The 13,566-nt window shown below is 43.1% G+C and overlaps 1 long non-coding RNA gene across 1 annotated transcript in view; it reads left to right on the plus strand.

The window, feature by feature from the left end:
• LOC147702231 (uncharacterized) overlaps positions 1-5,665 on the plus strand; it is a 282,095-nt gene extending 276,430 nt beyond the window's left edge. The window contains exon 5 of the long non-coding RNA XR_015297512.1: positions 4,011-5,665. This is a non-coding gene — a long non-coding RNA (uncharacterized LOC147702231). The remainder of the gene's footprint in view (positions 1-4,010) is intronic.
• Positions 5,666-13,566: the final 7,901 nt, after the last annotated feature.

Here is a 13,566-nt window from a genome sequence, read left to right on the forward strand (position 1 = left end):
TTCCCCCATAACGGAAGCTTTGGATGAAAAAAAGATGTTTTGCAGAATGTTAGTACATTGCTCCAGATCCTAACAATGTCTCTAGCGGTCTTGAATCTCACCCTCTTGTAGTACTTCGGGTCACTAACTCTAAGCAAAAACAAATGTGAGTCTTGTTTCAACATAAAAAAGTGAAAAAATAGAGCTCTTTCTCCGTGAAGTAAGGAACGCAAACGTGTAAAGAACGCAGACCAGAAATACAATTTAAAATCTGGAAAGTTAAGCCCTCCCTCCTTTGTATAATTTTTTAGCAATTATAATGACCTTCTCGACTTTTTGTAGCCCCATATAAAGCTACTCAAAACTCCATCTAGATGTTGAAAAAACTGATTATTTAGTGCCAGTGGGATGGATCGAAATAAATAGACAAACTTTGGCAATCTTTATGAGATTAATTCTACCAATCAGATTCAAGGGCAATCTGTTCAACTTTTTTAGTAGTAGAATAGTTCGTTTGATCAGCTTGTTGTAGTTTATATTGTTAATATCTTGTATTTTGGCCGTTATTTTGACCCCTAAGTAGATAGCATCTTTGCAGATCTCGGGGACAACCACGGCAGGGGAGTAGTTGGCCATGACTTGTGTCTTCTGTGGATTAAGTTTATAGCCAGACACCTTCCCGAATTTCCCAGCCTCTATAGAGATCCCTTTCAATGCTTCAGCGATGTCGGACTTATAAACGTCAATGTTGTCCGCATAAGCTGTCATTTTCAGCTCCTGTGAGCCGGAGCTAAAAGGTACAATCAAGATTTGGGAGTGAAGGGCAAGCAGAAAAGGTTCTAACAAAAGGGCAAATAAAAGAGGTGAGAGGGGACAGCCCTGACGGGTACCACGCATAATTGGAAATTCTGAAGAAGTCAAACCCCCGTAGCTGATGCAGGCGGTGGGATTATCATATAGTGCCTGTATACCCTTCAGGAAGTTCCCCCCGAAACCCATTTTAGACAGCACGCTCCAGAGATAGTCCCACCCCACTCGGTCAAAAGCTTTTTCAGCGTCTAATAAGATCATGCCGAGTGGGGTGGACTCTGTCTCCGCAACATCAAATGCCGTGATGGCCATGTTTACATGTGTCGTAGTATCTCTCCCGGAGATAAACCCATGTTGTTGTGGGTTAACGATTTGGGGCATGATAGGGACTAGTATAAGTGCAATGATTTTTGCGAATATTTTTGCATCAGTATTTATCAGGGAGATGGGTCGATATGACCCTCTCTCCTCCTTGGGCTTATCTTTCTTTAAAAAAAAAAATATTTTTGCCTTGTTCCAAGATTTGGGAGCCTTTCCATTTAGCCCAATTGATTGCATAACTTCCAGCAGTAGCTGTTCCAATTCCATTTTACAGGCTTTGTATAGATCCAGAGGTATTGTATCCTCTCCTGCCGCTTTTCCGATAGGCAGGAAGTTGATGGCCTGGTGTAATTCTGCCAACGTTATGTCGTCGGACAGTGAGCCCATGCCTGAGATGTTCTCTGTGTTCAATGAATATTCCTCAACATATTCCCCGATTAGATCATAGTTTACAGAGTTGTCTGGGGTATATAGATTTCTGTGGTAATCGGCAAATTGCTCAAGTATATCTTGTGGCTGGTTGTATAATTTGTTGCCATGCCCCCGGATATTAGAGATTAGGGTGTCTGCTCTATCTTCGGCGAAAAAAAAATGGGGATTGTGTAGTTTTAGCTCTTCTGAGACCAAAGATCTTTTGATTTTACTGTTGAGCCCTGCTACATTCCAAGCTAGACATTTTATTACATGCATTTATAAAGTAGCAGAAAAATCTAAACCAGCTTCGGATAATCAAATAATAGGTCTTGGTCCCTCAAACAACTAACACAGCCAATAAACCGTTCAATAAACAGTGTTTTGATGTCTTTATCAGATTCTTCATCCCCTGTCAGCCTGCAAACACATTTTAAGTGTTTTTTTCCCCTCCCCACCTCCCCTAGCCCCCAACCTGCGGAGAAGGGGTCTCACCCCCCTCCCACCCCCCTGGCTCTCACCCCAGCCGGGGAAGAACCACCCCCCAGCTACAGCTGGCGTTGGTGAGGCAGCTCGTGTGGTGGATCACCCTGAGAGGCTCCTGCCCCCCCCTTGTAAACATCATTGTGCATACTAAGCAAGAGTTAAATAAGAATGGAACTAAGTGAACATTTATCATATACTGAGGGGTGGCCCTCTATTAAGCCCTCTAAGCTAAATCCTGTTTCTTAAAAAAATTATGTGTTTGTATTCTTTCTTTTTTTTTTTTTTTATTCCCCCCCCTCCTCTCTTTTGATAGATTAATCACCACCCTTAGGGCCAATTGTAGTTATTTTAAGTCTGGCTCTGGCTAGAGCTGATACTAGAGAGGTAAGCCTCTGCCTCCTTAGCATCATTAAGGAAATGTGTCCGCCTGTTTGCTAGTAACCTGAAGGCGGGCGGGTTCTTGGAGGAACACCTGTCCTCCACAAGACTTAATGGGGTCCATCAATTTACGGAGCTGCCACCTCCTATCCATGGTGTCCCTGCTTAGGTCTGATCGTGCAAAAAACGAGAACTCCCCTACAGCTATTGGAGAGTTAGGGCGGGCTCTCTGCCAGACCGACTGGCGCAAAAGAAAGTTGCCAAAATAAATTAGAAAGGGACGTGGAAACTGATTCTCTCTGTTTCTTTGAAACAAAGGCAGACGGTGGGCCGGCTGGATTTGCGAGTCCCAATCCCAATCTGCCAAATCGGGAAAAGCCTTCTGGAGTACCCCTACAATGTACGCCCTCGGGTCTGAGCCCTCGGATCTCTCCGGTATACCAAATAATCTTAGATTAGATCGTCTCTGCCTGTTTTCCAAATCCTCGACTTTTAACTGTAGTGCAGTCAGCTGGTCATCGTGCTTTTCCACTGCAACTGTCATTTTAGTGGTTGACTCCTCCACCTCTACCACCCATTGCTGTAGTTCCGTGGTTTCCTGTGAGATCCCCCCGATTTTAGTGGTGAGGTCGCATAGAGAGGATTGCATCTTGTTCCCAATGTCACTGAAGTCCATCATATATATCTCTCCTGATAATTTCCAGCCTATTTGCCTTAATTTCATCTCTCAAATCTTCATGAAAGAGTTGTCTGCAACCATCATCCTTACAATCACAGCTGTCCCAATGGCTCCAGCCAGCTTTCCAGTCCTTTGTATTCCATTATACCTGCTATTCTACCTGCACTAACACTCTTTCCCCTGCCTGCAACACCAAGCTTTCCTTTGATCTTATTGTTGGAGATCATTTTGTTGTCAGTGCCGCTGGCCATTCAGTTCAACTTTCTAACTTTTCTTTTCTTGGGATATATGAAGGTGTGAAATGGAAACAATGACTGGAGGATGAGGTGACAGGACACATTAAATCCCACCGTCCTTACACAAGTTTTTGAATACCCCAAGACCACAACCTGGTCTTTTTGATCCTTTCTGCAGTATATGTGCCAGCACAATTTACATTTTGCTAACTAAAGAGCTATCTGTCCATTCTTTGACAATGAATGTTATATTTTCTGTTGTGGTGTTCTTTAAACACAGAAATCTGACTTGTGCGTGTTTGTTCCAGTTAGATGAACATTATTTTGCTAGTTGTCCCCGGTGAGAACTTTCAAAATATAAATTTGAGAAGAACAATTAGCCATTCATGCTTTTTGTTAGGCTGTATGAAAAAGTGGAAAATTTACTCTTTAGCAGAAAGCAGGAAAAGCAGTTTACTTGAGCTCTGCTGCACATGATTGTAAATAGCACTGATATAGAATTTATGTTTCATAAAAATCTCATCTACTATTTTTAGCATGGATTTAGCTCATGAATACCAGTTCAATCGCACCTGCATTACCTTTTTACTAACTCTTGGTTAATATATTTGTCCTACTGGATATGTTCTTGTTTGCTTATTATAACATTGTAGATTGTTGTGCAAGTTTGTTAGGATGTTTTTCTGACCTAATTTATTTTTCCTCTTCAGATCATTTTCTTCCTTTCCTCCTGTAGTCTTCTTATTACCATCATTCATTGTTTATTCTCTTAGAAGGGAGGCAAAATTCCATCTGATGAAGATCGCCGTTATCATTGTTCTGAACTAAGAAGACTCAAGGCAAAAGCTTCTACAAGGCTGGAACAACTCAGATCTTCTCTACTTATATGTGCCCTACTTTAATAATCAAGGTGTTACATGAGTTACAGCAGAGAACCCTTTACTAAATGCCTCTACAAAGCCAAATTGAGCTTATCCCTAAATGAACATGGAATGGCCAGTAGGTGAAAAAGAAGGTATTGCATCTAGAAGAGGATCCTTTAGTACCCATGCAAAGTCCTTGCTCTCTGGATTTCCTATATGATCATAACAAACAAGGAGGCCTTTACTCTACCTTTGGATATCTTTTCATAGGGGTATTGAAACAGGCTGTGCTGAGTTTTGGCTCCTGACATCTTGAGGATGAAAAGATTAATCTTAGATTTTACTTAATGATTAGCAAGACAGAGTGGCTGGTGCATTTTGCAGACCCTAATATTGCATATCAAGTGGAAGTAATGTGGGCAGGGGGCATACATCTTTATCATATTTCAGGGTGATGTTGTAGCATAATTTTTTAAGAAGATGGACCTTAAAGTGCCTTTTCATTAAAAACAAATTCCTTCACTCATTTGTTTAACATTTTATAATTAAGGTTTTGTCGAGGCACATCCAGGTATGCCTAGATCCGTAGAAAATAATTATCCAAGTGCATGGAGAGTTTAGGCAAGGGGTTAACACAATCAAACAGAAGTTTTGACTGTTTTTGTTCATTTTTAGGCAAGTGGCTTTTTAATGAGTTTACGTTAGCTGGGTTTCATTCTGTCAATAAGTCCCTTCTTTGGGAAGCTGATCTAGTACTGCATTTGGAACTCAGAATGATTATGATCATTGCGCTCAAAGGAACTTTTGGCAGTTGAGTTATGGTCAAGAGGGCACTATATTTGTCTCTTTTGGAATTCACCAGGGATACGGGCTGGCACTCACTTGGATAAATGTATTTGCAAGTGATCTGCACCCCCTTGATTGCCCAAGCGGAAGCTGATATTGTTTTAGTTTATCTTGAAAAGGTATCAATCCTTCCTTTTTCCAACATCTCTATAGTCCTCGGCAAACTCAAAAATGATTTTCATATCTGTCTCCTAACTAGAAAGCTACCTTGCATTCATATTAACCGTAATGCATACTATTGGAACACTTCCTAAATTCTTGCATTCTCCTTAATGTAAATAAATTACACATTTATAGTACAAAACTCAAACAACTTAAACAACAGGATATCTTAGAAAGCACAAGCCAGGCGTTCATTTTGCTACCCCAAGCCAAGTAGGTCTTGCCAGGTACACTGATTTGACCCAGAGACCCACATTGCGATGTGGTCAATGAATATTTCACTTACATTATTTATTCTGAAGTGCTCAGATACCGAAAAACACCATAGCACTGAACCCTGGGGTTGGCATGTGAAAGCTAGTAATGGTGCTAACTGGAGGGCAAGTGGTGATTAGGCCCCTGCTAGCTTGCCAATGCATTCCTTATGAGTCCCTGAACCTGTAAGCTTTTAAATTGAAGCACAAACAATTCATTTGGGAAAGCAGTTCATTCCATGCTTGTACTTCAAAATATAAATGTATAGAAATTTATTCTGTTTCAGTATTTTCATTGCCAGTGACTTTGATGTCTCCCCCCCACAATGCACAATGTCAATCAATGACGTTTTCGATGTTGCATTGATGTTAGCAATGATGTAATAGAATTTGTCATGAGTGATGTGAAGTCATAAGCAGTGTATAGCGAGGGCATGAGTTACTACAGTTAGATGTAACTGGTGCAATGTCAGTGTTTTTTTCTAGTTTCAAATGTATGCTTTTAACTGATAGTTTCACTACACTATATCACTTTACCCTTAAATTTTTTCAGGGATTTGTTTAAATTTTTTTTTAGCATGAAGTAATATTTATTTACCATATTAAACAAAGTCAGGCCCTGCGCCTTACGCTCTGTGGGCAGCCAACTCTCTTCTGGTGCTGGCCAACCCCCATGGTATTGCAACTCTCCATGCTCCCCTTGTTTATTTTGGTGCCGCAGTACTGTGGTACTTCCTCAACAATACAAGGAGGTGCCCTTACCTCCATTTGTTTTTTCGCTTTAAAACAGGGCCTGAGCCTCCGAGTCATAAAATGGCCGGTGCAACCTTCTCTTCATGTTGCGCCAGCCAATCATTTTGCATGTTTTGCGCTCGCAGTACCACAATACTTCATGGTACTAATGCGAATATTCTGTGGCCTGGAATATCTATACATTTTTAACCTTAATTTCTCGAAAACTTCTCAACAGAATTACACCGAATCCCAAACAACACTCTTTCTCGAGCAAACTCTGGCTTTTTGCCAGATTCGGCATAAGGAGTGTTACTGCAGATAGTGTCTATCATACTGTACCATTTATGCTCATTAGTTTGAGAAGAGTTGTGAGCAGAGTTAAGGCACATCCAAACACCCTACTATGCACATCCATCATCTAAGATAGAGGTCTGAAAGTAGAGCCCAGCCCCCTCCCACACTCTACTATGCATTCCTATAATTACAGAGAGAGGTTTCAGCAGAGAGGCAATTCCCTCCAAACACCCTCCTACACACACCCATTATCTGAGCGAGAGGTTTGGAAGGAGAGGGCAGTCCCTCCCCACATCCTACTATGCACACCCATCATCTGAGAGAGAGGTTTAAAAGGAGAGGTCAGTCCCTTTCCAAACTCTACCAGACACGCCCATTGTTAGAAACGGGGTCCCTGGCTGGCCAAGGTTCGCACCAAAGTCAGTCAGAGATCATCATTCCCAAGTCAGGGCAAGGGAGTTACACACCAAGATAACCCCTGCTCACCCTCTAGGTAACATGATGCGAGCAGCAAGGCTAATCTCGGAGGCGATGTGTAAAGCGTTTGCGCGCGCACCCAGCAACAACACCCAAGGCCCACCACAAAGGAAACTCCACACAAGGTTATATAAAAAATAGCCTTTGTATTATAGTAAAACACATTAGATAAAAACACACACTTTACAATGTGCCAACAGGTACGGGCAGAATTTACAGGGGATTATGTACAGGACAGGGCCACCTGGACCACTGTCAGGGATATGCACTTTTAGAACTAGCACTTGTTGTAATTAGCACTTTGTAGGAATAATTATACTTGTAGGTATAACACTTAGCACATAGAACCTATAATAACTGTAGCATCAAAATAGTACATGTAGCACACAACCAGTAATTACTGGTAAAGGGTAAGTACCTCCTACGCAACCCTAACTACCGTAGGAAAATTTCGCAGGGAACCAGGACCTTAATAGCAGGAGCTATAGAAGGAAAAGCAATCACCTAAGCATATAACACATAGCAAAGGGAAATAAGCAAAACACATGATGCATAAAAACATTCAGAGGTGTAGGTAATATCAATTGCGCAGAAATCACATTAGCAAGTAAATCACAGCAGAGGAGGCAAGATGGCGTTGGAGTGAGAGGTCGCAGCAGGATCGCTCCGTGAGCCTTTGGCCCTTTGGCCCTATCATCTTGTGCTACCCATGCAATTTACTCATGTTGGAGATACACGATAAGGACACGACGTGCTGCAGTATTGCAGGGCAGTTTGTTCCTGAAAACAGAAAACAGAAATAGAAACTGAGCTTGCGGCAAAGGACGGAGCTGGGGGCTGAGTGTACAATAAGATTGTAAAAAAAAACGGCGAACAAGTGAGCTGAAGATCCAGGACAGAGGGAGCTACAGCTACTGTACTATTATTATAATCACAGTTACTACGGCTACTACGACAACTACGGCTACATGGCTACACACAGAGAAGGAGGCATGAGACTGCAATTGTAGTTACAAACCACCCTCCGACAAGCCGTCAGCCTCAGAACTGTGAGTATTAATCTGCAAGCTGATAAGGCGGTGGAGATTGCAGTCGATGGTGATTATTACTGAATTACAGAATATAGAGTGTAGATCATCATGAATAAAAGACATTTCAATATTTGAGGATACAATATTTGAAGATAACTCGAAGATAATTAACTTTCTCCCTCTGCTTGAAAAGTCCTTTGACTGAAATCCTGTATAAACCTATCTGAGCTGCGGTGGGAGCTCTGACCTAAGCTTCATGACGCCCGAACAGAGCAGGGCAGCCTACAGCTCTTATAGCGACTACTGTGCACAGTGAACTAAAACTGCAGCTAAATGATTGGCGTTATGTGTTTTTCTTGGGTGAGAAACTGAGAGATTCAATTAATTTTCATCGAACTCTCCGCCCGCCTACCTCGGTCCTGTCTTGGTTCTGCTTGGGTTCCTCATTGCTCATTGTTTGCTCATTGTTTAGTGCGCTCATAGCTCTTGGCGCCATATCGTCAGCTCACTGCTCTTTACACCTGCCATCAACCTTCTCTCTTCTCTCGCCATCTGCTGACTTGCTAGCAGACATTTTAAAGCCCCGCATGCCTTGCGTGCCTCGTTGCCAAGGAGACACATCAGGGGCGCGGAGCGCAGGGTCAATAGCAGAGCCAAGAGCTAATCACCTAAAGAAAGAAAGAAAGAAAGTAGTAGCAATTGCGAATGCGAGGCGAAGGCGAAAGAGAACAAACGAGGATGCAGCCAAGCAGGCGACAAACACAACGACAGCAGGAACAGGAGCGGGGTACAGATATAGGATCAGGAATAGGAACAGGAACAGAGGAGAAAGTAGAGAAGTGGAGGGGTCCCCTATCAGATCCAGATCCAGATCTCACCCCTAATTTTGCGATCACGATCAAGCTACAATTCAAAATCCATGCAACTAATATAAACTGGAACACCATTAAGAGTCATAGCAGATCAATTACTGTGTCGAAAAAAAGGGCCTGGACAGTTTTAACAGATCTATTAAATAAAAGCTCATTTGGAAAGACACTAGATCTCTCCAGAAAAGCAAAGGGTCAAAACCGACTACAGAGCCATGTGCAAGTACCTATACAAATGCAGGGTATGGCTGGGTATATCGCTGGGAATAACGGAGTAGGGACACAACCAGAGCAAAGCCAATCACAGCTTATTCAAGAAAGAGGAGAAGGGGAAGCCCTGGCCTTTCAAGATATGCAAGATACACTGGAGAGGCAGGTACAGACCCAGGTACAGACCCTTGAAATCCCAGAGAACACAGAGAGTCCGGAAAATCTGGGGAGATGGGAAGACACCAAAAGCATTCAAAGCGCAAAAAACCCTACCCCGCAGAAAACTAAGGACATACAAAGGCGACCTGAAACTAGAGGTTCTAAAGCTAAGGAAAATAACGCGGAGAGTACTGAATATAACGAGAGAGGCAAGAATAAAAATAAAAATAAAAATAAAAATAAAAACCCAGAAAAAGACAAGGAAAAGGGAAAACTGAAACAGAAAGAGAAAGGGAGAGATACAGAGGATACAGAGGACAACGCAAATATGGAACTAATGGCTAAAAAAGGGCAGAGGCTACAAACGATAAAAAATCTGAAAGCTGCCGCCAAAAACACTGGACTCCCAGCTTCTTCACAGCCTAGGATATCTAACATCTTTAGTCCGCTAGCCAAAGAAGGACCAAGCAACTCTGCAATAAATGAAAAACTGCAGAGCAACCTGGCATGCAATGTGAGCGGTACTTGTGGGGATGACTCTGGTGCACCTTTGGAGCAAATCAGTGTGGAGGTGGAAAAAAAGGTCCAAGGCCCGAAATCAGGAAATCAGATATTAGACTCAATCCTGGGAAATGATGATAGTAGGACTCTTATACCTATAAATACAACTATAATTGCAACCACAATCGAGCAAAGCGAGCAAATTAAGAAAAGAGAGAACCTCCCTAATTATTCAAGGGAAGTATTGAGCCATGAGCAAACCTCTTTCTCTCCCCGTATGCAAATATCTTCCCCTGGGACAATGCTACAGCTAGGAAATAACGTACTTTCCGAGGAATCGGATTCAGACTCAGACCTATATGAAACGGGGATGTCCACTTCTAACGAAACAAGCGAACCAAGTGATATAAATGATGAACAAATACCAGATGCAGCAACTTCGGAGATTGTAGACTCCAATGAGTCTAAAAAATGCAGTGAAACCTGTCAACTCACGAACTCAAGGAAAAAGCTGGAAAAAAAAGGGCAAGAGACAAAAGAAGATGTAACGCTACAAATGAAGAGACTACAGATCCCGGTAGCAACACTGACCAGGCAAGAGCAAGACTTAAACCCATACGAAAAAGTCCAACCTTAAAATTATCGGGAGAAGCAGAACACCTTAATCAGTGCACCCTGGATGAGGCAGAAGGGAGAAATCAAAAACAAACTGGAAATAGACGGAGCTCAGGAGCAATGGCCGAGCCCTCGCTGAGCGAAGTACTGAGCTCCATTAAGAATTTTTATAAGGACATTAAAAAAGATACCCAAAGGAATCATGTCACCATTGAAAAACTGCAAGGGGTCATCAAAAAAGTGGGCAACATCTGTACCGAAATCTCGGATAGAATGGCCTCAGTGGAAGTACGTGCAGAAAATTTGGAAACTGATGTAATTAAGCTGCAAAACAGGAGAAAGAACATGATGGAATTATAAAGGACCTCATGATGAAAGTTGAAGATCACGAAAATAGATCGAGAAGAAATAACCTGAGGCTCCTTGGAATACCAGAAGGCTTTGAGGGGAATGACCCAAGGGGCTCGATAATCAATCTACTAAAATCAGCCTTCCCGGAACTTGACACCTGGGATATGGATAGAGAAATCCAGCGTGCCCATCGATTTCCTTTGACACTACCAAAACATTCTCACAAGACACGCCAATATCCTCGGGCTATGCTGGTCTATTTTGGGAACTTCCTCCTTCAAGAAGCCATCTATGATCTGGCAAGGCCTACAAAGCAGAGGCCACACAAAGACTTTATGTTCTTTGCCAGACCGAATCTTTGCCCACGCCACCATTGAGAGAAGGTGGAGAATGAGACAATTATTTTCGCCCTTTGAAAAAATTGGAGCGACAGTCTTCTTGCAAAACCCGGCCCGATTGAAAATAGTATACAAGGGATCAACAAGAAGCTTCTTAAGCGAAGTCCAAGCCGAAGCTTACCTGAGGGAAATTTCAGAGACTGGAAAAGGAAATTTGAAAAAATAATAATCCCCCTTCCCCCCCAAAAAAAGGAGGGGGGAATTGATAATTCAGTAACTTGCATGGGGAGCAATCAGAAGGGGTGGTGGAGGGGAAATCTTAAAAAAAACTGTGAACTAAAATAAGGTATATATATTTTGTTTTCTTATACAACCTTAGGGCCAATGTCTAATTTCATAATTGACCCCACCCATTCAAATCAAGTATATAGGGCCAGCTCACGGGGTGCGCTGAGGCACTCTGACCACACAGACGCCCACACCTGGGTACCCAGGGACTCAGGAAGCCTCATAGGATGGTAAGGGGGGTGGCGCAAGGGAGGGGTTGAGGGAGAATGGGGGGGCACAAGACCAAGGGATTTCGAGCACAGGGTTGTTGGAAAAGACATTACAAAGGGGTATAGAGACAGACAAATATACAACTATCAGGACATTAGGCGATCCATAATAGCTCTAACAACAGTATGGCTACAGCAAGTAAATCACAAATTGCGCAAGGCGCACATAGGCACAACACTAGAACCGTCCCTCAGGCCACCTGGCCTCTCAAGGGCTCAAATGCCCTTAGTCCAAAATGTCAGGGCAGGCTGCGCAGGCAGCCAAGAACAAACCTAAACGTGGCAACTGCCCACTAAGGGCTGGGCAGCTGAAAACACTGATGGGGCCAACGTTGGAGCCTCGTGGGCTCAAGAACAATAATGGGGCCAAACACAGCGTGGGAGCCTCGGGCTCTAACCAACTGACTGTGCCCCGGGTGGAGCCACGTGGTCTCAAGCAACAATGCGGGCTAAACACAACGTGGGAGCCTCGTGGCTCTAGCAACAACTACTGGACTCCTGGAGCCAGGCTCACCAGCCAGCTCCAGCCAATCACATGCCAGCACACTCACTGCACACATACACACACCAATGTCTAGAAGTGGCACTTCCACACTAGACACATACCCGCCGCATACATCATTGCGCAGCATTCAATCTCACGAGTTTGCAAATACCAAACTCGAGCCTGCAATCCCCACTCATCAAAAATTAACATGGACACACATATTCCCCATGCATTCCTATGAGAGTTCAGGCCAGCCTCACTACACGCACACACTTTACTCTGGGACACAGGGAAAAAGTGCGCAGAGGCCAAAAATCACTAACACAGATCACATACTAAAAGCAAAAAGATTAGGGGTGAACCTGCCAGAAGGGCCAAGTCCAACACCCATCATTAGAGAGAGATATCTCATCAGAGAGGCCACTCCCTAGACACATCCTACTGTGCACACTCATCATCTGAGCAAAAGCTCTAAAAAGAGAGGCCAGTCCCTTCCCACACCCTACACGCATCTATCATTACAGAGGGAGGTCTCAGCAGAGAGGCCTGTCCCTCCACACACCCTACTACACACACATGTCATCAGAGAGAAAGGTCTAAAAGGAAATGCACTACCACCGCACACCCATCATCTGAGAGAGAGGTCTAAAAGTAGAGAGCTGTCCCTCCCCACACCCTACTACACACACCCATCATCTGAGAGAGAGGTCTAAAAAGAGAGGCCAGTCCCTTCCTCACACCTGTCATATCAGAGAGAGGTCTCAGCAGAGAGGCCTATCCTTCGATGCACCCCTCTACGCACACCCATCATCTGCTGAGATAGAGGTCTAAAAGGAGAGGGATGTCCCTCCCCACACCCTACTACACACACCTGTCATCTGAATTTCACTAGTTATAGTTTGCAACACAACTGTAACTTACGCCCATGCCATGCACTGCGTATAACCTCACATATGACATCACACGTGGCATGTTCTATGACATAATTTATGATGTCACTGATGGCATCATCCAAGCTTTGTTTCCCCGCATATTGCATGATAAATTGGTATGACTTTACACGTAGCATAGTTCACATTAACAATCAACCACAGATATATGGAAAACTCTCATTGAGTATAATGTTAAATCTGTGTAGAACTGTTCTGAGAAAGCCAAACTAGTGAATGCCAATTCCAAAACAAATACCGTACTACGGACAGCTTTTATCTGTATCAAACCGCTGACATACCGAGCATACATTAAGAAATGAAGTTGATATCAGTAGAGAACTGAGTACTGTAAACATTGCTTACTCCATAGAGAGAGTTTACTATGTGCCACACTATTTGCAAACACTGAAACTTTCATAAGAAATAAACCATAGACTATTAGAAAATATCTACTAAGAACAGTGCACCCTATGCAACAGCTGCCAAAAGACATTATTGACTAAAAATAACCACGACCTGAAGGTGATAAACATCCTCCTACCTGCACCACTCATACTGTGGTAAAGACTTTATAGATAGCCATCT

This window comes from Lissotriton vulgaris, chromosome 7 (assembly GCF_964263255.1).
Source record: "Lissotriton vulgaris chromosome 7, aLisVul1.2, whole genome shotgun sequence".
NCBI classification, from domain to species: domain Eukaryota; kingdom Metazoa; phylum Chordata; class Amphibia; order Caudata; family Salamandridae; genus Lissotriton; species Lissotriton vulgaris.